This window comes from Camelus dromedarius, chromosome 16, assembly GCF_036321535.1.
Source record: "Camelus dromedarius isolate mCamDro1 chromosome 16, mCamDro1.pat, whole genome shotgun sequence".
In the NCBI taxonomy this organism is placed as follows: domain Eukaryota; kingdom Metazoa; phylum Chordata; class Mammalia; order Artiodactyla; family Camelidae; genus Camelus; species Camelus dromedarius.
In genome coordinates, this window is record NC_087451.1 from 47433347 (window position 1) to 47460034 (window position 26688).

The 26688-nt window shown below is 33.4% G+C and overlaps 1 protein-coding gene across 2 annotated transcripts in view; it reads right to left on the minus strand.

The window, feature by feature from the left end:
- Window positions 1-26688, minus strand: part of TAOK1 (TAO kinase 1) — a 113388-nt gene that overhangs the window by 80731 nt on the left and 5969 nt on the right. The window contains exon 2 of one of the 2 annotated variants that reach the window (XM_031468452.2): window positions 25777-26019. The exons of the other annotated variant lie outside the window; for it this stretch is intronic. The gene's annotated coding sequence lies outside the window, so the exon portion shown is untranslated. The remainder of the gene's footprint in view (window positions 1-25776; window positions 26020-26688) is intronic. 2 annotated transcript variants of the gene reach the window in all.

Genomic DNA, 26688 nt, shown 5'->3' on the forward strand with positions numbered 1-26688 from the left:
ATCATACCTTATAGTCTTTGGTGGCTGGCTTTTTTCACTCAGTACAATGCCTTTTAGATTTGTCCATGTTATTGCTAAGTAGCATTCAACTGTATGCAAGTAACACATATATAAATTTGTTTATCCCTTCATCAGTTGGTGTTCATTTGAGTTATTTCCATGAATAAAGCTGTTATGAATATTTATTTGTATCTGTCTTTTGTGAGCACATGTGTTTTCATTTATTTTAGGTATATTCCTAGGATAGGGATTGCTGGTAAACATACGTTTAACTTCCTGAGTATAATTTAGCCATAACGCTTTGCTTTCCCGCCAGTAATAAATGTTGTTCCACATCCTCACCAACACATGGAACTTGCTGGTGAGTTTTTTCCTTTTAAGATGAACTAAATAAAATGTTCTCTACTTTTCCATATAATTGACCTGACAAACCATTGAAGTTAATCAGATGTCAAAGACTGCTAAAATGTCATCAAAGATAAAAAATAGTGAACCTACAATAATTTACAACTTAACTCTACTCCAAGGTTACAGAAATAGAATTTGGAACTTAAAGGAACCATGTAAGTAAATCCTATACTTTCAGCTGAGGAGATAAAGATAAGTAAAATTACTCAGTCAATAATAATTATTATTACATTGAGGAGGAGAGAGAAAAGGAGTAGAAATAGAAGTAGTAGCCATAGTGCTAGGCATTGTTCCAAGCACTTTACATATAATAATTTACATGATTCGCATAATTACACTGTGAGATCTATACTGCTAGTGTCCCCATTTTACAAATAGCGAAACTGAGACACAAAAATTAACTTACCAAAGTTACATAGCTTGTAAGTGGTAGAGCTTTCAATCCCAGGTTCCATGGTCCTTATTAACCACTGCCTTGTATACAGAAAATCAGGATTCTAGGTCTCTCTAGCTATTTTCTCATTAGACATGGCATCTCTATAAGAAACTTCCCTAACTTCAATGGACCACTTAAAATACAAAATAACCGATCTACAATATAAAATTTATATTGAAATTACTACATATTTGTCTGCTTTCACGGGTTTTAAATTCTATGGGCAGTTTTGAAAGTTTGTTCAGGAAAGTATTAAATAATACCTTTTTCCTTTTGGAGAATTTACAGATCACAACTTATAAAACCAAGTTCAAAACAGTTTATAAGATATCTTAATACTGAAAAATTCATTAAAGTTCTTAAATTGAGATCTATACAGGAGCTAGTCAGGTATCATAAATTAGCAAAATATATAAGGTGTCAGAAACACATTAGGAACATACATGCCTCTCCTAAAAGAAACCATTCCCAAATGGGTCCAGTCAACTATTGCAAAGTAGAACTACATAAAACACTGCAAGGCCAGAAAGAGAAAGAAAAATACTATATAACACCACTTATATGTGGAATCTAAAAAAAAAAAAAAAAAAAAAAAAAAAAAGACAAATGAACTTATTTACAAAACAGAAACAGACTCACAGACACAGAAACAAACTTAGAATTACCGGGGTGGGGGGAAGGGAGTGAGAAGGGATTAACTAGGAGTTCAAGATTTGCAGATACTAATATACATAAAATAAACAAGTTTATACTATATAGCACAGGGAACTATATTCATTATCTTATAGTAACTTACGGTGAAAAAGAATATGAAAATGAATATATGTATATTCCTATATGACTGAAGTATTGTGCTGTACACCAGAAATTGACACATTGTAAACTGACTATACTTCAACAAAAATATTTAAAAAACAAAACCAAAAACACTGCAAGACTTTCCTTACTTACTAGAAATGATATCCTAGGAGGAATACATCAGTTTACTGAAGTCTTCTGTTCAACAGAAACTTCAGTTTCTGAAAATTACATTTCTACGAGTTATATATTATATATTAAATCCTAAAACTTAAATAAATCTTTGTTAGCACTTTGCCATTTTTTTTCTTTTCCATTCAAGCAGATTGTGGGAGAAATGCTTATATTTGTAAGCTGTAAAGTATATAACTATGTAATTTAACATACAACAGATAAAATCTCTAAATGAATTTAATCAATTCTACAGAAAGCATATCTTCCCATTACAGTTTGCTACAACAAATAACAATAGTTTTAAATATATGTACAATACAAAAAACATATTCTTAGAACTAGAGATATTTAGGTATTCACTATGAGAAAAGTATTATTAGGGGGAGTAACACAAAGTAGAATAAGATGAGATTCACACAGTCCGTTTCCTCATAAACCTTAACATTTTGAATGAGAAAAGGGCCCTGGGTACGAGCAACTATGATAAATCATTACAGAAGTGATTTATGCCTTGAGGGATAAAGAGAGTTGTAACAGTTTAGAAAAGACAGTCTTTCTTCTAGATGAGGAGTGAACAAAAAAAGGATACATGGCAGGTACAATATACACACTTGCAAAAGAACACAAGAATTTTAAGACATACCCTTCCCCTCAACAAGTGGGCAGGCATCCCACATGGAGAAAAATCATAAACAAAACTTCAGAGGGAAAAAGAAAAAGAACAGCCAGATTATCACAGAGAAGAACACTAATATCATAGATGCTTACATATACAAAACTATCTCTGGAAAAATCATTTTGAAAGCTGGTACAAGAGTTTGCTTCTGAGAAGGGATGCAAGGAGACTACGACGCTGTTGTATAATAAAGAATTTGACTGGCTTTTTCTCTTGGTTCCTGGGAGTTGAAACTCTAAAACTTTATAATTTCCCAAATAATAAGAGTGTCTTTGTTATTCAGGAGGCCAATCTGCTATGGATGAATTAGTCAAACACATCTACATGTAGAAACTAAAAAAACTCAGCGAGTTTCGTGGTTGGTAGGGTGATACTTCCTGACTCCTCCATAGGGAAAGGAAGATGGAAGCTCTCATTTAGAACCCTCCCAGATTTGAACCTAATGCATCTACATTTGGCTGGTCCTAATTTGTAACAGTAACTATAATACTTTCCTGGGTTCTGTGACTTGTCAAACAAATTATCAAACCTGAGAGGAGTCTTGAGAAGCCCCTGGATTTGTAGCCAGTTAGAAGTATGAGTGATCTAGGGACCCCAGAACTTGCAGCTGACTTGAAGTGAGAGCAGTGTTGTGGGGACAATGCCCTTAAACCTGTGGAATTTGATGCTAGCTTCAGATAGTTAGCATTGCAATTACATCGTAGTATTTCAGATGAAGGGAGAAACACTTTACACCATCCACCTAATGACCTAAATCAGTTGTTTCAGAAGTTACAAAATGAAAAAACAAAACAAAACAAAACAAAAGGTTACAAAATGACCTTTTTCTGGTTTTACCACTCTTTCTATATTTCCTAAGTAGTAATTCAACTTTTTTATACTTTTAAATTTTTATTTACTACAAGATGGCTACCAGGACAAAGTAGACTATATCTGAAAGTACATTATAAAATTATAAAACCTTATATAACTATTAGTAATAGTAAAGGAAATTAGACTAAAATTATCAGGTCATTTCAAATGTATTCTGTGATATGTACAAATTTGCTTTACAAAGACTATCTCTGAAAAGATTCTTGGACACTGATAGCACTGGTTGTCTCTGCGGAAGAGGCCTCAAGAGCCTGAGACACAAAAATGGGAGGATTTCCACTAGTATTTTTTGAATGTTGAATGTTCAACCTATTTTAAAAATTAAAGTAAGAAAAGTTCATTTTGTGACCAAAGCATTTATATGAAACTTAGTACCAAATAAACAAAGTTTAAATTTCATTATATTTCCATAATTTGCAACTTTCATAAGGCATTCAACTCTCTGGTGTTCCTCAGTCCTCACCAGAGATTCTGAGAACTAAGAAAGTACTTGACATCACCATTAAGAATTACTTACAGTACTTGATAAGTATCTAAATGCTGACTGATAAGACAAGAGCCTCTCTTTCCAGTTGTTTTCCTTTAATAAGATCATATGGGGAGGGGAAGGGTATAGCTCAAGTGGTAGAGCCCATGCTTAGCATGCAAGACATCCTGGGTTCAATCACCAGTACATCCTCTAAAAATATATAAACCTAATTACTCTCCACATCCTGCCAAATTTTTTTTTAATAATTAAATAATATAAGAATAAATAAATAAATATTTTAAAAAGATCATATGGCACCTCTACTTTTCCACTCTTTCATTGTTTAATAATGTAACCACTACATTGGCTTTATTCCTTTGAAAACTATGTAAGTTTAAAAAGCTAAAACTCTAAACGTTCTTAGAAACAATGAACAGCATATATACGTAAATTTTTAAAAAATATGTGCAGTAAAAAAAAAGAAGAAATGAGCTATCAAGCCATGAAAGACATGGAAGAAACTTAAAAGACATATTACTAAATGAAAGAAGCCAGTCTGAAAAGGTTACAAACTGTATGGTTACAACCAAATGACATTCTGGCAAAGGCAAAGCTACAGAAACAATACAAAGATCGAGGTTTCCAGGGGTTTGGGGAGAGGAAGGGAGGGAGGAATGAACAGATGGAGCACAAGGGATTTTTAGGGCAATGAAATTATTCTGTATGATACTACAGTGGTGGCTACATGTCATTATGCATTTGTCAAAACCCATAGAATGCACAACATCAAGAGTGAACCTTAAAAAAAACAAAACCTTAAAAAAAAAGTGAACCTTAATGTAAACTATGGACTTTGGTTGATAATAATGTGTCCATGTTGGTTCATCAATTGTACCAAATATACCACACTGATGAGGGATGTTGAGGGTAGAGGAGTATAAATCTGTGGGTGAGGAGGGCTATGTGCAAACTCTCTGTATTTTCTGCTCAATTCTGCTGTGAACCTGAAACTGCTCTAAAAAATAGTCAAACAAACAAACAAACAAACAAATAAATCAAGCAAGCAAGCAGGCAAGCAGGCAACCACTATTAAAGAGGGGGAAAAGCAAGCTACAGCAGTGTTATAATAATACAAAACTCCTTTACTGTCTCTCTCTTTTGGAAGGGTATAGACCAAAATGTTGATAGCTGTCATCAACAGTGCTAGGGTTTATAGAAGACTTATTTTCTTCATTTTGTTTATCAGTATTTTCTAGTTTATTTTGCTTATAAACGAATGTAGTTCATATGAATTTTTTTAATGCAAATAAAGAACAAAAGAATTGCAATTATTCCTGAAAGTGTCAGAAACTTGAATGCGAGGCAGGGATGAGGCAGGAATTTTTAAGTTTAATACAGTAAGTCAAAATCTTTAACTGTTACAACTTTGCAAAGGATAACTTTTTTGTTTAGTTTTCAAAATTCCATACATACACTGAAAAACATTATTCTAAAAAATTATGGATGTATATTCATGTATGGCTGAAACACTGTGCTATACACCAGAAACTGACACAACATTATAAACTGACTATACTTCAATTAAAAAAAAAATACTGGGTCAAAGATTTGGGGTGGGGCCTGGAGAAAGACTGCTAAACTAAAACTCCACACCATAATTCAGATAGCTAAACTCCACACCAACAAATTTGAAAATCTCCCACAGATGACTTTCTGTCAAATAGAAATTAGCTGCAAAACAACTAACTTTAATTCTTCAAAATGTCATGAAAGACAAAGAGACCAGGGAAATGTTCTAGAGATTAAAGTACATTAAAGAGATATGGCAAATAAATGCAATGTATTATCCTGGATTGAGGTGGGGGGATCCAGCTTTAAAACATATTATTTGGCAAATTAGAATAACCTGAATATAGACTATATATTTAATAAGAGTACTGTATTATTAAATTTCCTGACTGTGGCAATTCTATTGTGTTTAGTTGGAGAATGTCCTTGTTATTAGGCAGTACATGCATTAGTATTTACAGTGATGCAACTAACTCAAACAGTTCAGGGAAAAAAAAAAAGTGGATGTATATGTAATACAGCCATAGATATTAGATGTTAACAGTTGGTGAATTGTCATAGAAAGTACAATGGGTAGTACAAACTAGTCTTGCAACTTTTAAACTTCTCAACCAATTTTACATTTTTTAAAATAAAAAGCTGAGAAGGGGAGAAAACTGGAAACAACCTGAAAATTCAACAGTTTAAAATAATTACTAAAACTCATTCAAGAGGTAGGAAAACCGTAAGAGTATAAACAGAAAGAGTGACAAAGAATTACTTCCAACAGTTTTATTAGTGAGTACGTCCAAACTTCAAAGCAGAAAGGTAGGAAAACTTTTAAATTTTTGACACTCGCATAACCCTAATAATGGGAAAAAAAAGAACAAAACAAGAAAAATCCACCAACTAATTTTACTTAGAATTCATATAAAGATGGTATTTTCAATGGGATATTCAATAAATAATATTTTTCCAATATTCAAATTTGGTATTGCAGGTATGAATGCTGTCCATTCTTTCAATACCTCTTTCTCTTGATACCTATGGAAGACATAGCTAATCCACCATACCATTCTTTGATGTCTAGATGCAGTTTCATAGTCCTGAACAGTAGTCCTTCACATTTCAGTAGAACTGAAGTTGAATATAAAACCTATTTCCCATTTTTAGGTTTTCTACTTCAAAAGCTAAATTAGATTCCTATACCTTATACAGCATATCCCAAAATTAATGAGAAATATACTGATGAGTTTGATCAAAAAAAAAAACTGGAAAAAATGATACAGATATTTTTATTATATCATAATAAAGACTAAAGATAAAAATAAATAAACGCCAACAACAAAAAAAGAATAGCTAATGTCTCTGTAAGTTTTAAAACATGAAGTTTCCCCAAAACTTCTGAAAATTAAGATACCAAATTGCTAAAAATATTTTCAAACTAGTTTATATAAACAAAAATAAAGGATATCATTAAAGAAGTCATACAAATAAATAAGAAAATAACATCAATAAAATAGGCATTTCTCAAAAGAAGGAATACACTGAGTAAGCTAACTCCATACCAATAAAACTACACCATAAAAACATGCATGAAAACAAACGATTTTTTAGAAAATTGAAATTTCAAGGTTTTTTTTTTTTTTCTTTTAATGGCAACACCTAGGGCTCTTAAAGGTATTTCCTTATACATACATAAAAACGTATGAGAAATAAGAAAGTATTCACATTTCTGGAAAGCAATGCAGGACTAGGTATCAAAAACCTTAAAAATATCCCTGCCCTTTGACTCAATTCTACCTCTAACAGTTAAAGAAAATCATAAGAAATATGTTCATAATAACATTAAATGATCTAAAGATCTATCACTAGAGAGATGACTAAATGAATCTATTCAATGAACTTCTATAAGGCCATTTATCCTCTTAAAGGATAAAAGTAGCTCCTACGCAGAGATGTTATGAGGATTAAGATTTTATACATAATATACTTAGCAACGTACCTGGCACAAAGCAAACAATAATGTTCACTTTTATTATCCCCATATTACAGAGTGAAACTCAAGATTCAAAGAAATTAAGTGATCTGTTAAAAATTACATAGCTAATAAGTTGTGACAGAATAGAAAGAAGAACTCAGGAAGTTTAATTCTAGAATCTCCATTCTTAACTACTACACTATATACTGCCTACATATTAAAAATACAGAGAAACAACAGTAAAGGAAAAATACCAAAACAATAATATCTCTAGGTGGTAAAATCAGGGATGGTTTTTCTCTTCCAAATGTCCTACACCTATACGTGAATTACTTTTAAAACTAACATTTTCCAGAGAACTTTAAATCATCAGTAACACAAATGCCAATATTACAACACCTAGACGTTATTAAGATCTCCATCAAAAGCTTAGTCTTATTAGATCAGTATCATAATACTTTCAAGAATGGCAACATATTTTCTGATAAAGGGGAACCAATGATCTAAACTCAATAATAAAAACCTATTAACCTTAGAATAGTTTTTAACTTATTGAAGAAATATTAATCATAACTCTTTTTCGAGAAAGTTTAAAAATAATTAAAATATGCCCAAATGTATAAAGTAATACAATGGTGATTTGTCAGTGCAGCAGCAAATGAATATGATGGGGAAATAAAGGAAAAAACACTTTCCTCCTGGTATAACTATTCCCATTATAGATCTAGAGCAACTTGAATAAGTGTAGTTTAAGTAAATCAGGAATAACTCCTTTACTACCAAAAGGAAGGAAATATTTAACTTTAATATTCAAAATAGATTGTTTTTAAATTATTATTTGAGGTTTAGATTAGCCCTTTTTGCCCGCTTTTCACTAGATTTCTTCTTGGTTCGGTCATTCTCCAAAGGAGAACTGTCCTAACATATCTGCCTTGTTGCTTTTTAGACTGAAGAATCTTTTCATATCCTTTTATTAGCTCTAACAACTGAGAGTCAAACACTATTTACACTATTTTTTATTACCAGTAATTTAAGAGCTAACAACTATGATAAAGCCCTGGAAAAGGTATATTATTAGGAACAAAAGAATGGGCAAGCCCATTTATTTACTGCACAGAAAGTTCAAAGTTACTTTATGTATCTGACATCTCCACTTGAATATCTCAAAGACACTTCTAACCCAACATAATCTAGTTACTCAAACCAATCTTCTTTCTGTGCACCCTATATAAAATAAAGTGAACTAACCTAATGTATCCAATTCAGCAATTCAGAAACCTAAGGGTTATTTTTTGACACTTTCCTTTCCTTCACTCATAACCCAATCCATCACCGTGTCTTGTAGATTTGTCATTCTACATCTTTCTCAACTTGGCCCACTTTCCTCCATCTCCACAATCACCTCTTTATTCTATCCAGGCTTTTACTTTATCTCACTTGGGCTACTGACTATAACAAACTTCCAAAGAGTGCCACTGCATCCGCTCTTGGCCCCCTCAAATCCATGTGGCCTACTACAATGAGAATGACCTTTCAAAATGCAAATGTGATTATGTCATTCCCTCTATTTAAGTGCTCAATGTCTTTACACTGTACTTTGGTTGAAACAAAAATCCTTAACGTGTCATTCAAGAAACTGTATGGTCTGATCCTCTCTACCTTTTAGCCTCATCTCCTTGCAACTTCTACACTCTGATGACACAGGCCTCTCAGTTTATCACCATGCTCCTCTTTCTACAGAGCCTTGAATACACAGTGACTGAAAACACAGGTTCTGAAAACATATTATCTAAGCCCCCAAACTTATCTGCCAGCATACTTACTGTTGGCAGTTAACTTGTTAGGCAGGTAACTCTCTGGCCTTTCCCATCTCTAAAATAGGGGAAATAATAATAGTCATGTCATGGGGACTTTGTGAGGATTAAATAAAGAATGTACAGAAAACATAGTGCTCATAATCAGTAGGCACTTCATGCCAAACTCCTCCTTTTCAATTTTTGGTTATCATCTCCATTAAGAAACATTCCAACCCAGTTCTTCTAGGCACAATTAATTGGTGTGATACTTCCATAAAATTTGCTTGTACTCAATTAGCACTTACATCATCTCACTATACTGAATTATTTGTTTACATATCTATCTCACCCCACCGCTACAGGAGTTCTTTAAAGGTAGAGGCTACCTTATTTCTGAATCTTACGTACCTAACACAATGTCTCTCATAGACAGTAGGCATTCAAGAAGTGTCAAAGTAAACACAGAAATTACACAGGTGAACAATGAAAAATATGGTTTTAAGAGCAGGTATTTGTCAGTATATATAAAATTTTCTAGTGCATTCATATTTTGTCAAAGTGCAGTCCACAGCCACCTGCAAGAGAATTGTCTAGTGTGCTGAGTTGCTAGATCAGAATAATGAAAGGTAGCCCAACCATTAAAAGTAAATTTAAGTAACAAAATTAATAATATAAGGTCAGTCAAATACTATTCTTCAAGGTCCTTAAAAATAATGGTTATTTAATTGAACTTATTATTGAATCAAAGTTGATTATTTATAAGCCAAGACTATTAGTAGGTTGTGTTCAAAAACTTCTGAACAGAAGAATCTGCGGGATAAAATACAACTGTTAGGATTATTTCCACTATGATATTCTCCCTAACACAGATCTACCTTGGAAGGGGAAAGGGGCAACAACGTTAAATATAAACAATTTAGTCTATACCAAATCATGCTCAAACTTAAGAACTAATAAGCAACTATACAAAGTACTCTGGATTACTTGAGAAAAGACATTATCTGCTCTCAACTATCTTTATTATAAATTCCATTATATGAAGATCCACCTTCAAGTTACATTTCTAAGCTTTGTGCCCTTCTTGGTAGTTCCAAAAGAAAAGGCAGATACCCCAGTTTAACAATGTATGTTTTAGAGGGGAGGGAATAGCTCAGAGACAGAGTGCATGCTTAGCATGCACAAGGTCCTGAGTTCAATCCTCAGTACCTCCATTAAATAAATAAATAAATGAAAACCTAATTACTTCCCCCCACCAAAAAAATTTTAAAATAAGGATTAATTAAAAAAAATAGTATTTATGTTTTATGACTCTCCTTTCAATCATCACACAACTGAACAGACAACTTGCTAACTAATATTTGGAAATAAAAGGAGTTGACAAACCCTGCTTTTTTGTCATTTTTATTCAAATGGAAGAAAAAGCTCTTGTAAGTTCTCCCAAATCTCAATATATAGTTTTCTTTTAATACTAAAGCAAAATTGTATGATAAAAATTGATTTTTTTAACCATCAACAAGATATATGGATTAGATCTCAGAATCTCTTTCAAAATAAAAATAGGGCACACTGTGTAACGGATAAAAACAGATCCAGAACATTAGAGCTATAAAAAGTACCTCAGATACCCTTTAAATCAATATTTATGTTATAGATGAGGACCTGAAGGGCTGAGTGGCTTGCCTAAAGTCACAATTAATAACAGAACTAGAATTAAAAATCTGTATTTACTACACCCAAGGTAGTATCCTGAACTGGACAGAAAGAAGGACATTAGTGGAAAATCTGGATAAATCTGGAATAAAATCAGTAATTCAGTTAATAGTTTTGTATCAATGCTAACTTCTTAGTTTCAACAAATAAACCATCATTATTTAAAATGTGAACATTAGAGGAAGTTGGGTGAAAGGTTTGTGAAAACTGTATTATTTTTGTAATTTTTGTAAGTCTAAAATTATAAAAAATAAAAGGCTTATCTTAAAAAGTCTAAACGTAAAGCTAATTTCTAATCCAAAGTGCTTCCCTTCTGTTTCCATAAAAATCCTGGGACATAAAAGCATTAAGTTCTAATAACAAGCGTACAGAGTACATAATACTTAGTAACAAAATACAGCATCTCCCTAAAGCATTTTCCAACTAAAAACAATCAAAAGAAATCTTCTGTTTTTCTGTTTAATAATGAAGGGAATTACCACTCATTGAGTTCTATATCCCAAGCATTTTGCTTATTTTACTGAATTCTCACAAATGTCCTAAAATAATTATCAACCCAAACTATACCTGAGGCTCAGAGAAGTTAAGTAATTTACTCAAATAGCTAGTAAGTAACAGGCTCAGGTTTCCACTATATGTCATCAACTTTCTCCCAGTCACTTAGGTAATTTATAGTCATCTATGTATTTGGAAGAGTAAAAAATAATTTGTTACGAAATTTTACAGATTCCACCTCTACAGTGTTTTTCACATCAAAAGGGGCCTTCACTGCCAATCACACAGCCACTACCTTTTAGTTAGGTCTCTGTTACCTCATGTCTGTTCTACAGAAACAAAGCCTCCTAAGTGAGCATTCTAATCTCTAGTCTTTCCCCCTTAATCCATTAAGATGTACACCTATAGTTGTTTGCGGGCCTCCCAGCATCTACTTCCACTTCTTAGTAATGGTACTGATTTCCTTTAGGGAAGTTTCCTACGCTCTGCCTAGGCAGGGCTATCTTTATAGAAAGATGCCTAATTCTTCCCCTCAAAAATGAATGGACATCAACCAAGCTAAGCCAATAAACTGTTTTCAGGGATTCTGAATCTTGGGGAAAGTGACACAGGTTGCGGGGAGGGGGGAACGGTGACATTCATTCTGGTGGCATCCTGATTAGACTGCCAATTCATTCCTGATGTCAAGACGCCAGTAACTACCCTAGACTGGTTCTTCGGCCTTTCTTTTGAGTCTATGAGCAATTTAATAGCCTCATAATAAATTTCTTTTCTCCTTAAGATAGTTCGCAAACAAAGACCTTAATGGATACAGCATTCCTGACTCATTTAGGCATCTCTAAAGCATCATTCCATCTTCAGGCTCAAAAACTGTAAATGGCCCACAACTTTCCATTACAATCTTCTACAGACTGACTTTACTGGGTTCTCCCCATCTGAGTCCAAGCTACATTTCTAAACTTATTTCTCACCAATGGCATCACATATACTTACTAGTGCTATTCTCTCCAGTTGGAATGCTAGCCATCAAACACTTTATCTGCCTATAAATTTTATCCACATCTCCAAATCTATTTCAATTGCTCCCCTGTATGTAAATTCTTATCAATTTCACCAACTCACTACACTAGGATATTGCAGGAAAAAAATCCTCACGCAACTTCGTATCTGTTTTATTATATATTCTGCATTAACTTATTCATATATGGGTTGCATTCTTCCACTGACCCCACTAACTCTTCCAAAAGGCAAAAGACAGAGTAGAAACATGTCAAGTATGTGCTTTCACAATTCAATCAATAATGATGTCACAATATTGGCCATAATATTGATAAAATTTAAACCAGTCAAATTGTTTTTTGAAACAGTGTATGCAAATTTGAGACTGGTGTCAGCTTCTGAGCAATGACAGAATAACTGGGACAGGATTTACCTTCCTGTCATAAAACACCTGAAAAACTGGAAACATACAAAATTTATTTTTGGACACTGAAACAAGAGGCAACACATAATTACAATCTCTGAGAGAAGTGAAACAAACAAGGTAAATTTTATGGTTACTGGCTTTCTACCTGGAAACACTTTCTAGAATGCAGTACAGGGAAAGGGATTCCAAGTAAAGCATGGCAGTTTCTCTGACCTAAGAAGACAAAGATCAGAGTTTAGGAAGAATGAACCAACTGAAATAGAGAAAATGGGCTTTCTAGGGAAAGAATTCCAAAGCTATTTAAGAAGATGCCTTCATAAGGCCAGGCAAAGAACACCGTTAGGGAGCTGAATTTCCAGAAGTCATACAAGGCTGGGAAATGTCTGAGTTCCAACTCAACCACAGGTGGACAGACCTTGTCCAATACCTGGAGCATTCAGTAGAGATTTAGCCCTAGCATAAAGACTAATTTAAATTCACCTTAATGAAGCTCTAAGACAGCCCTGAAATGATCAAGCTGATCCATAAGTAACTTAACTGTCAATCAAAACAGAGTGTAACATTCTTTAAAGATAGATCAAAAAAAAAAAAAAATCAGCATACAAAAAATATGCTGAAAAACAAAACAGGAAATATTACCAAAAAATAGCAGGAAAATCAGTCAACAAAAAAAGACCTCATATGAAAGAGAAACTACAGAAAAGAACATTAAATTAATTATTCTAAATATCTTCAAGTATTTAAATAAAAGCATACATATATATTTTTTAATGAGGGAAAAAAGCATAAGAGGAAATAGAAAACAGAATTTCAAATGATGAAAGATACAATTCAGAAATAAAAAATGTATAGGCATATCTCATTTTGTTGCACTTTGCTTTCTTGTGCATCACAGATACTGCCTTTTTTTTTTAACAACTTAAAAGGTTTGTGGCAAGTATATTAAAGCCTTTTTTAACATTGTTTATTGAGTTATAGTCATTTTACAATGTTGTGTCAAATTCCAGTGTAGAGCACAATTTTTCAGTTATAAATGAACATACATATATTCATCGTCATTTTTCACTGTGAGCTACTATTAAAGCCATTTTTCCAACAGCATTTACTCAGTTCATATCTCTGTGTCACATTTTGATAATTCTTGCACTTTATCAAACCTTTTCACTATTATATTTGTTATGCGTTCTGTGATCTTTGATGTTACTCTTGTAGTTGTTTTGGGGTGCGACGAACCACGCCCATATAAGAGCGAATTTAATCAATAAATGTGTGTTCTAACTGCTCCACTAAGGGGGCTGCTCCCCCATCTCCATCTCCTCATGCCTCCCTATTCCCTGACACAACAGTATTGAAATTAGGCCAATTAATAATCCTACAGTGGCCTCTAAGCGCTCAAGAGAATGGAAGAGTTGAACATTTCTCACTTTAAATCAAAAGCCAGAAATGATTAAGCTTAGTGAGGAAATCATGTTAAAAGCCAAGATAGGCCAAAATTAGGCCTCTTGTGCCAAACAGTTTGCCAAGTTGTGAATATAAAGGAAAAGTTCTTGAAGGAAATAAAAAGTGCTACTTCAGTGAACACACAAATAATGGTAAGAAAGTGAAGCAGCCTTATTGCCGATGTGGTGAAAGTTTCAGTGGTATGGATAGAAGATCAAACCAGGCAAAACATTATCTTAAGCCAAAGACTAATCCAGAGCAAGGCCCTAACTCTCTTCAACTCTGAAGGCTGAGAAGGGAGGAAGCTGCAGAAGAAAAGTCTGAAGCTAGCTGAGGCTGGTTCATGAGGCTTAAGGAAAGAAGCTGTCTCCACGACATAAAAGTGCAAGGTGAAGCAGCAAGTGCTGATAGAGAAGTTGCAACAAGTTACCCAGGTCTATCCACGATAATTAATGAAAGTGGCTACACTACTACAGATTTTCAATGTAGACAAAACAGCTTTATATTTGAAGATGTCACAGCCAGAGAGGTGAAGTCTCCCTGTATGGATTCAAAGCTTCAAAGGACAGGCTGATTCTCTTGTTAGGGATTAATGCAACTGATGGCTTTAAGATGAAGCCATGTGCTCATTTACCATTCCAAAAATCCTAGGGCCCTTAAGAATTATGCTAAATCTGCTCTGCCTCTGCTCTATAAATGGAATAACAAAGCCTGGATGACAGTACATCTGTTTACACACATGGCTTACTGAATTTTTTAAGCCCACTGTTGAGACCTACTACTCAGAAAAAAAATTTCCTTTCAAAATACGACTGCTCATTGATAATGCACCTGGTCATGCCAAGGGCTCTGATGGAGGTTTACAATAATATTAATGCTGTTTTCATATCTGCTAACACAACATCCATTCTGCAGCCCATGGATCAAGGAGTCATTCTGACTTTCAAGACATCTTACTTAAGAAATATATTTCATAAGGCTATAGCTGCCATTGATAGTGATTCCTCTGATAGATCTGGGCAAAGTCAACTGAAAACTTTCTGGAAAGGATTCACCATTATAGATGCCATTAAGAACATTCGAGATTCATGGAAATATTAACAGGAATTTGGAAGAAGCTGATTCCAACCCTCATGGATTACTCTGAGGGGTTCAAGACTTCAGTAGAGAAAGTACCTGCAGACAAGGTGGAAGTAGCCAAAAAACAAAAACAAAAACAAAACTAGAATTAGAAGTAGAGCCTGAAGATGTGACTGAATGTCTGCAACCTCATTATAAAATTTTCATGGATGAGGAGTTGTTTCTCATGGATTAACAAAGAAAGTGGTTTCTTGAGATGAAATCTACTCCTGGTGAGGATGCTAAGAAGACTGCTGAAATGACAACAAAGGATTTTGATAATACGTAAATTTGATAAAGCAGTGGCAGGGTTTGAGAGGATCGACTCTAATTTTGAAAGTTCTACTGTGGGTAACAATGCTATCAAACACCAACACGTACAACAGAAAAGTTGATCATGATTTAAAAAAAGTTGGTATTTTGGCATCTTCCCATGAACCATGAATGTTCTTAATGACATGAAGAATGGCAAATTCTTTGCGGAAGGTTTTCAATTGACTTCGCCCAGATCCATCATAGGAATCACTATCTATGGCAGCTATGGTAGCACAAGTGATCCTGTGCTGTATCTTAACTGTGGTGGCTGTCAGACTAATCTACACGTGTGGTAAAACTGCACAAAACTAAATATACATACAAACTCACAAACAAAGTAAAACTGGTGAAATCTGAATAAGGCCAAGTAGGTTGTATCAATGTCAATTTCCTGGTTGTAATAATGTACTGTGGGTATGCAAGACACATATACAGGGTCTCTCTACAATATTTTTTTAATTGCATGTGAATCTAAATTTGTATCAGACAAAAAGTTTTTTTTGTTTAACTAAGGTGAAACACTTTTTCTGACAAACAAAATCTGTGAGAATTCATTAACAGCAGATCTGCACTACAAGGAATGTTAAAACAAGTTCTTCAAGTACAAAGAAAATGATACTGAATAGAAACTGCGATCTACACAAATGAACAGCAAGCAACAGAAATGGTAAATATACAGTATAAATATAAAAGACTTTAAAATAATTTTTAATTACCTTTAAAATATAAGGGCTGTTTAAGTGAAAATAACAGTGTAAACTGGGTTTTTAACATACATACAAGAACAATGTATGACAACAACACACAGGATTAGAGGGGAAAATAGAAAAAAGCCATTGTAAGGTTCTTACATTATACGTGAAGTGTTATAATATTATTTGAAAGTAAATGTAGTCAGTTTAAAAGGCTTATTGTAATCTTAGAATAACTACTTAAAAAATATATATGGCTTATTAAGACAATAGTGGAGATAAAATTAAGTAAGTAAACACACTCAATCCAAACAAAGGTGAAGGAAGAGCACAAAATAAACAACCAAAAGATGAAACAAACAGAAAACAAACAGAAAACAAACAGCAAGAAGGAACACTGAAACTGAACCATATTGTTATTTTCATTAAATGTAAATGGTCTAAGAACACTCCAAATAAAAAGCACAGACAGAATGAATTTAAAAGCAAGACCTTTTTAAAAATGGCATTTTAAAAAAGCTCTGAACAAGAAACTCACTTTAAATATAAAGATAAAAATAACTTAAAAGTAGGATAGAAAAAGATACACCATAGAAACACTAAAGTTAATAATACTGGAGTAGCCCCTAGGTATACACCCAAAAGAATTGAAAGCAGGGGTTCAAAGAGATACTTGTACACCAACGTTCACAGCAGCATTATTCACAATAGCCAAAAGGTGGAAACAACATAAATGACTATCAGCAGATTAACGGGTAAACATCTGATATACATAAAATGGAGTATTATTCAGCCTTTTAAAAAGGAATGAAACTGAGACATGCAACAACGTGAATGAGCCATGAAAACATTATGCTAAGTGAAATAAGCCAGACACAAAAGATAAATCTGTATGATTCCATTTATATGAGGTACCTAGAATAGGCAAATTCACAGACAAAAAGTACAATCGTTACCAGGGGCTGCAGGAAGACGGAAACAGGAGTTTCTGTTTAATGGATACATAGTTTCTGTTCAGAATGATAAAAAAAAAAAAAAAAAGTTCTGGAGATAAATAGTGACTATAATTATACAACACTGTGAACGTACTTAATGCTACTGAACTGAGTACTTAAAAATGGTACATTCTGTGTTATGTGTATGTTACCACAATTTTCAAAACAAGTTTAAAGAATGCTGGAGTGGCTACATTACCAAAAGACCTTCCAGAACAAGGACTATTACTAAAGATAAAAGGGGATATCTCACAATGAGAAAAGGAAAATTCACCAAGAATATATACAGGAGGTAGATCACATGCTTAGCACACATGAGGTCCTGGGTTCAATCCCCAGTACCTCCATTAAATAAACAAACTTAATTACCCAGCCCTCCAAAAACAGAGTAGAAATTTTTTTTAATTAAAAAAAATACAACAATCCTAAATGTGTATGCACCTAATAATACACATTCAAAATACATGATGCAAAACTGAAAAGAAAAATAGATGAATAATTATAACATTTCAACATTCCTCTCTATAATTAAGAAAACAAGTACAGAAAACCAGTAGGTGTACAGAAACTTACACTCAAACTAGCTTGTCCTAATTCACATTTAAAAGCACTCCATCACCAAACGCAGAATACACATTCTTCTTAAGCCTTATGAAACATTAACCAATCTAGACTATACAATGGATGATAAAACAAGTCTTGGTAAATATAAAAGAATTTAATTCATACAGAGTATGTTCTCTGACTACACAGAATTAAACTAGAAATTAAATTAGGAACATTGCTAAATATTTAGACATTAAACAACGTATTTCTAAATAACACATGGTTGGTCAAAGAGGAGGACACAAAAGAAATTAGAAAATAATATGAATAAAAGTGAAAACATGATTTTTTTCCCCATTAAATCTAATGGGCACTGTGAATCTTACATACATGACTCTCTCCTCACTTTGAAGAAAAGCAAAAAAGAACAAATTCTCACTCAATTTTTCAATCATGAATATCATGAAAATATTTTAAGAAAATAATTCTCATGTTAAGTGTTATTACCAAAAACAAATGAAAAACACCACAAAAGAACATAAGGAAAATTTTGGAGGTGATGGACATTTTCATTGTGGTAATGGTATCACAGATGTATGCTTACGTCCAAATTCATCAAAATGTATACACTAAATATGTATAATTTGTATATCAAATATACTTCAATAAAGCTTAAAAAACAGTGAATATCATGAATACTTTCCGAGTGCTTTACTAGAGGATTCATCTTACTATCCTACCTTTATTTTCACCTGCTTATTTTTATTGTCTATTTAAGGTATATGTTTTTCTGTCAGTCACCTGAAATCAAGTAATTTAACATGTATAACTTCAAATTTTGTGCTTCTTAATGCACAAAATCAAATGGGAACCTTTCAATGCTAAGTCAGAGGGCAATATTCAAATATTTGAAGTGAGAAAAGCCCTAAAATTACTTTATCTGCATTGAAATCTGTAACTGTATATAATGTTATAAGGGCTCTTAAACTCTTTCAAAGTTTAAACTAGTGTCACTATATCTCCTCTTTTTAATTACCTATGGTATTTTATATTTGTACCAAACAGTTGGCACTTAATTACATAGTAACACCAAATATTTTATATCTCCAAAAATTTTTCTTGGTAACTTAAGCATTCCTCTTTGAGGATCAAGTTTTTTTTATATTTATACAAAGAAAATATGCAAAAGGCCTATAAGCAAATAAAAAGATGTTCAGGATCATTAGTTACTAGGGTAAGGCAAATCAAAACCACAAAGAGGCAGCACTTCATACTAGTATGGATTATAAGAATAATAAAAAAATTTTTAATGAAAAATAATGACTATTGGAATGGATGTGAAGAAACTGGAACTCTTGTGCATTCAGCCACTGTGGAAAGTAGTTGGCAGTTCCTCAAAGTTCAACAAAGAATTACCATATGATCTAGCAATTTCACTCCTAGATATATACATACTCACAAGAACTGGAAACAGGTACTCTAAAAAGTACATGTATATACATCTTCAAAGCAGCACTATTCACAATAGCCAAAAGGTAAAAACAGCCCAAATGTCCAACAACAGCTGAATGGATAAACAATTATAGAATATAGATACAACAGAATACTGTTCAGGCATGAAAAGGAATGAAGTACTAAATGTGGATGAACCTCCAAAACATAATGTTAGTGAAAGAAGCCAGATACATCGGTTTCACGATTTAATTTATATGAAATATCCAGAATTGGTAAAACCACAGAAACAGAATACAGATTGGTGGTTACCTGAGGCAGGTGAAAAAGAAGAGTAGTAGCTACCTAGTGGGTAAACAGTTTGCTTCTGGGGTAAGAAAAATGCTTTGAAACTTAGAGATGGTAGTTGCACAATACTGTGAATGTACTAAATGCCACTGAATTGCTCACTGTAAAATTATTAATTTAATGTTATGTGAATTTCACCTCAATTTTTTAAAAGTTTATTTTAACCATCTGTGATAGAAATACTTCCTAACTGTATTAGAATCTTCCATACAGTCTTGTTTCCCTTTTTATAAAGCAAAGCATGCTGAACATAATATTTCCCTGTTGACTCAGGATCATCATTGTGAGTAACAGTGACTGTATGAGTAAGTCACCCCTTTTGTGTCCTAATTATCTCTGACCCTCAGTTGTCTAATCTGTGAAATGACATATTTTGGCTAGATTATGGGATATTTAACAATTTTTAAGCCACAGAGAGCTTTGAAAATCCAATTAAGTTATAGATTCTTACCCTAGAAAAATGCACATTTGCACACACGTATATGGCAAACTACATATAACCTCCGAAAGTTCACAGACCCACTGTAACCCACACAAGCAATTCCTATGAGTTCAGCATTAAGGAGGGAGTAATGATGCCTAATTACATTATCTCTGATCCTTTCAGTTCTAAATTTCACATTCTACTGCAGTCTAATACCCTGGAATAGCCTCAAGACCTACATAGGTCCTTGAAGCTGTGCTTTTTACTTTGCATATAGGGGTTTTTTTGTTTGTTTTGGGGGGATTTTCCTTTTTTTCCCCCCATTTTTAAAAAACTTGAAGTCTAGTTGATTTACAATGTATTAGTTTCTGGTGTATAGCATAGTGATTCAGTTATACACATACATTCTTTTTCTTTTTGTGTGTGTGTGTGATTTTATAAACAGCTGTCCTAGTTCACTATTAAGCTAGTTCACTATCAAGATCTCTATTATGACTACTAGTTGCTCTTCAACACTTAAGAAAACTTGAACTTTAAAAATTCAATTAGATTTTATTCAAAAATTAGTATGTATTCTATTCTAGGCATCATAAGGGAGGAACAGAAAACCACCGCAGTCCCACTAAAGTTAAGACAATTAAGTAATTACAGAAAAGGAAAGTATCTATTAAGTACTAAACTGGGATACTGATAATAAGCCAAAAATAACTTAGAGAAGAACAAGGACAGTATAAGCTGGAATAGTTGGGGACAATTTCATAGAAGAACACCAGAATGGACAGGGAGAATAGGAGAGATGAAACCAAGAAGGCACTAAAGGGTTATGACAAACATAGGCAGAGAAGGTATAATAAAGTCTGTGTGTTGGGCACAAATGGGAAATAATGCTGCCTAGACATGGAAGGGCCAAACACAAATAACCTTAAAATTAAACAAAATAATTATCTGTACCAGTTAACAAAATAAAAAAGACAACCTACAGAACAGGAAAAAAAATACCTGGAAATCATGATAAGGGGTCAATATTCAAAATACATTTTTAAAAATTCATACAACTCAAGAGCAAAAAACTGTATAATCCAATTTAAAAATGGGCAGAGGATATGAATAGATATTTTTCCAAAGAAGATAAACAAATGGCCAACAGGTACATGAAAAGGTGTTCAACATCACTAATCATTAGGGAAATACAAATCAAAACCACAATGAGATACCACCTCACATCTGTTAGAACGACTATTATCAGAAAAAGAAGTCAGTGTTGGCAACGATGTGTAGAAAAGGGAACCCTTAAACACTACTAGTAGGAACGTAAATTAAGGCAACCACTATGGAAAACAGTACAGATGTTCCTCAAAAAAATTAAAAATAAAACTACCATATGATCTAGCAATTCTACTTCTTGGTTTTCACCCAAAGAAAATGAAAACACCGAAAGATATGTGCACCCCCAAGTTCACTGCAGCATTGTTTATAATAGCTAAGATATGGAAACAATATTAAGTATCCATCAATGGGTGAATGGATGAAGAAAATGTGAGATACATACATACATAAATACACATACACATATAATGGAGTATTATTCAGCCATAGAAAGAAAATCCTGCCATTTGCAACAACATGAATGGACCCTAAGTGAAATAAGTCAGACAGAGAAAGATAAATACCATGTGATCTCACTTACATGTGGAATTTGAAAAAAGAAAAGAAAAAAGGAAAAAGAAAAAAAAAAATGCTGCAGATACTGAGAACAGACTGGTGGTTGCCAGAGGCAGGAGCTGGGGTAAGCAAAATGGGTGAAGTGGGTCAAAAGGTAAAACTTCCAGTTATAAAATAAATGTCATACGTACGTAATGTACAGCAGGATGAGTGTAGTTAATAAAAATGTATTGCATAATTGAAAGTTGCTAAGAGAGTAGATCTTAAAAGTTCTCATCACAAGAAAAACAATCTGTAACTTTGTATGGTGACAAATGTTAGTTAGACTTAATGTGATGATCATTTTGTAATATATATAGCTACCAAATCAGTATGTTGTACACCTGAAACTAGTATGTCAATTAAAAAAATTTTAAAGACTTACTTGTAAAAATAAGCTATGATAATGAAGTCAAAACAGATGTGGGAGGAATGGTTATTGAAGGCAAAGGGACAAGGGAAACTTCTGGAACAGAACCTTCTTAGTCTGAGTGTAAAATTGAGTCTGTAAAACTTAATTCGTGCACTTCACTCTTTGTATATTTTACTGCAGTTGGAAAAAAAGACATCCAAAGAGTTGCAAAACAATACAGTAGCTTTGTAGATTTGAACAGGTAACACAAGAGTGGTCTGCGTAGGTTTGAACAGATAACAGCAATAGGTAAGAGGAACTGAAATGGGAGAGGAAAAGATAGTCTTTTAAGTAATTTAGAATTAAGGTAATCATACTAGCTAACACTCATAGAACATAATATGCCAGGTAGTATTCTAAGAGCTTTACATATAATAATGCATCTGATCTTCTGAACAACCCTATGTGATAGGTATTATTATCCCCGTTTTACAGATGATGAAGCCAAGTCCCATGTTAAGTAATCTGCTCAAGGTCACACAGCAATGACAATATCCATGAAAATAAACTTTTTCACCACTCACACTATATATCCATGCATATACAACAAAACTAAAATCAAAACAAACTAAAAGTGGCAATCTCAAACTACCAACAAAAACAGGGACTAAAACAGTACTTTACAGGGATGGAGTGCATTCAGCAGCAACATTCCTTGTCCTCATCCTGTAACTTCAATGTCAGTACCATCCTCTCACCAATTTCAGTCAGCATTCCCACCTCACAATAAACCTTACTCAGTAAGGACATTATATGCATAATCACCTTTATATCCCCTACTCCTAAAATAAGGCTTCACAAAGTAAAAAGAAGCTTCTCACAAGAATGTTAAAGGTCTCTGAAAAAGAGAACAAAGGATGAAATATATTTCAAAGGAAGAAATGCCATGACTTCACAACCTACTGAATGAATATACGTAAGGAGAGGATTAGAATCAAAACAATCCGAAAGTTTCTAGCTTTTAAGACTTTAGAAAGGTCATTAACAGAAACAAAATTAAATGTCCATACAAGGCTTGTACACAAATGTTTATAGCAGCTTTACTCAAAGCAGCCAAAAACTGATAATGATTCAAATATCAATCAACAAGTGAATGAATAATGGTATATCCAAACACAGGAATACTTCTAAGTAATACAAGAAAAGAACTACTGATACACACAACAACATGGATAAATATTACAGACATTATGCCAAGACAAAGAAGTCAAACACAAAACACATACTGTGTGATTCCATTTGTATAAAATTCTAGAGAAGACAAATCTAATTCACATCAGTGGCTGCCTAAGAATAAGACTGAAGTGAGACTGATTGCTTGGTAATTTTAGGGAGAAATAAATTCTACATCTTCACTAGGGTGATGGATACAGCCATTGATCTGCACACTAAAAAATGTATGTATTTTACTGCAAGTAAATTACACCTTGGTAAAGTTGACTCTAAAAAACATTTTATTAGCACTGAAACTGGTGGGTAAATAAGCAGAACCTTTTGCAAGAAGAGATGAAAAAGATGAGTTCATTTTAGGTATGTTGAACCAGATGTGTCTAAGATATCCAAGAAAGTACAAGACATCTCAGATAAGCAGCTAGATATATAGGATGGGGTTGGGAGAGGCAATGCAAAGAGAAGAGGGGAGAGAAAGAGGACCAGAGAGAGAAACAAAAGTATCAAGTGCTAAGAGACATCTACAGTTAGGGGCAGTCAGAAAGAAGAACCAGTAAAATAAAAACTTTAAGAAGGAAGGAGATGATAAATAGTGTTAAGTATTACAAAGAAGCAGCAGACATAAAGGACCACACATGATTTTACTCTCCTTGTGAATTCTAAACCTGTCTTTCATGAACACCTTTTTTCTGTAACACTTAACATAGTATTTTGCAAACAGGGAGAGTCTTCCTCTGAACTCAAAGTCATGTTCCCTGAAATTCTATCTAATAAACAAACCGATGTTTTAGGCACTTAAGATATTAAAAAAGAAAACAGGGTCAGGAGGACTGAGGTCACAAGCAAACTTACGCTTTTTTTTTTAACAAAAAAAAATTTTTTTTTACTTTTTTTGCACACACTAAATTACTAAGAAAATTCAAAAAATATTTATACATCCTAAATTAGCTATGTGCACCATACAGTTAATTTGCTAACTATATATTTTTCGTATCTCTCATCCTCACAGTTTTGATGAAGTGCTTGTAAATGTGTATTGCTCTTCTGCAAACATACACACTAAAAGGTTCCCCCTTCCAAATCTAACCCCTCATTCAAATGCCAACTATCTTTGAAAGGATACACAAGAAATCTTGGTTACCCACAGGAATGGGTACGGGGTGGGTAGGGAACAGGCATGGGAGGGTAACTTACTTTTCACTGTATATCTTTTTGTATCTTTTGAATTTTATATCATGTATTGTTATAACTTATTCTCAATAATTTAACTTTTCTCCATTATTTAAGGCCTTTCTGATTTTAAGGCAAAAGCTGCTGATTTTCCAAAGACCAACCATGCTCCCAGGATGTAAGCATCGGTTGGATGACGGAAATGTTCTGACTAACTTATTTTTCACGGGCCTTCCCCACTATGGAGAGTCTTAGCTCTGCCCATTAATTTCATGTCAAAGTACTGTCAGCCTCTCGAAAATAAGCTCTTTCCTTCCAACAGAGGTAAAAAGACAGTTTTACAGATCAGGTTTACTTGTTTTCTTTAATCTTTCCTTAAGTTTTCTTACAAAAATCTTTACTCCTGACTCAGCCTTCTACTTGACTTTTTTATTCCCAACAGCCTGACTTCCTCTTATTCTAACTACCCACACCCTCACGACAAGAAATTCACATAAATCTCACTAAGACTAATAGATAAGTAAGTCATATGTACTAGCATTTCACATACAAAGAACTGATGAAAGATTCTCACACTCACAAATTTATAATGAACAGCTTTAACAGAATAGGTTCAGTGGAGTGATACAGGCAGAAATCAGATAGGAGGTGGTTAAAAAACAGAAAGAAAATTAGCAACATTTGATTTGTGAATGTTCAAACTGCAGTGAAATAGTCTACACCTGTGAAATTTCAAAAAAATCTTGGAAAAAACACTTTTTTACAAGAAGAATACCACTGCTAATTCATTTAAGTCTAATTAACAATATTAAGTCTAAATAAATGTTTGATTGTTCAATCAAAAAGTTTTTTTTCTCCCTCTACCCTACCACCAAGTAGGTTCTACTCAAAAAAATACAGTACAACTATCTCAGGCTTTACAGACACACTCCTGGCTCCATCACTTACTGGCTCTGTGATCTTAAGTTATTTAACTTCATGAGCATCAGTTTCCCCCCTATAAAATGGGACTGCCATTTACCTTCCAGGGATGTTGTAAGAAGTTGAAAAAAATATATATATCTTAATTAGTACCTGGCACACAGTAAATGCTCAATAAATGGTGGCTTTTGTTACTACTAAATTTCTTACTACAAATTTCAACATAATTTACTTTTTAAATGACTAAATAAGCTGTAACTCAATATATGACATATATTTACCATAGCTGAAATATTTCAGTTCTCCTCTTCAGGACATAGTAGGACTGCACTTTCTTACACTCTCTGTGAAATTTCTTAACACCATATGATTTGCTTTGACCAATGAACTTGATAAGCCAAAATGACATGACCTTCTTCTAGGTAGACACTTTAAGAGCCAGGCAGTTATAAACAGTCTCCTTCCCATTGCCAAGGTGATCACAGAACCATGTGTTGAGATGGAGTCTCCATCAGTCTGACACCCTGCATAGTGAAACAAACAGAACCCCCCACCAAGTCACACTATGCATACATCATGTCAAGCAATAAACATTTGTTTTGTTAAAAGCCACTGAAATCTTTGAATTGTCTGTTACCACAACATAACCTGGTCTCTCCTGATACACAACCAAAGCCAAGCATCATCTACCATTTACACAGCATGAGATTACTTAAACATTTGGTATTAAACACTATAAAACATACCATACAGAGCTTCTGTGCAACAATGAAGAATAAAGTTTCCTTATCAAATACAATTATAGGTTAATAAGTAATTTTAGTATTTAAAAATCAAGGATATGGATGCTTTTGGCAAAGAGACAAAGCTTTTCCAATCTTGAGTGACACTAAATTCCCAAGTATATAAAAAAGGAAAAACCCCGGCCTTGTTTAGTAATGCTGTTTATCAACTTTTTCTGAAACTTTTCAGTCTCAGTGGGAATAAATTGAAAGAAATCAATTCAAAATACAAACTAGAGACTCATAACTACAACCATAAGTGAACTAAAAATAAAAACATCAACCAAAACATAAGGATACCACTAGATGTAATGCACTGAAACACACTGAAATTTTTAAAAATATACTTAATATACATATTTAATACATTTAAATAGCCACATAATAAATCTTATTAAAATACAATTGCAA